Source organism: Penaeus monodon, chromosome 27 (genome assembly GCF_015228065.2).
Source record: "Penaeus monodon isolate SGIC_2016 chromosome 27, NSTDA_Pmon_1, whole genome shotgun sequence".
In the NCBI taxonomy this organism is placed as follows: Eukaryota; Metazoa; Arthropoda; class Malacostraca; order Decapoda; family Penaeidae; genus Penaeus; species Penaeus monodon.
In genome coordinates this window covers 36,110,176-36,110,411 of record NC_051412.1, presented here as the reverse complement: position 1 = coordinate 36,110,411, position 236 = coordinate 36,110,176, and positions in this window count along the sequence as shown.

Genomic DNA, 236 nt, shown 5'->3' with positions numbered 1-236 from the left:
ACATGACGAGAGCGGTCGAATCGTAATACCTTCTAATTCTCTAATTTCCCTTAATCCTTGTCTGCTGCTGCTCCTGGCCGCCCCTCACCTCGTCCTGATGCGGGATTACGGGCGCAGGGAACCGCTCCGGCGCTTGATGTGCGTCTGATGCCTCGCTGTGCGCCGCTGTGATTGCTGTTGCTGTGTTTGTGGCGCAGACGCATCGTTTTTGCTATGTTGTTTTTCCTGTTTCAGTC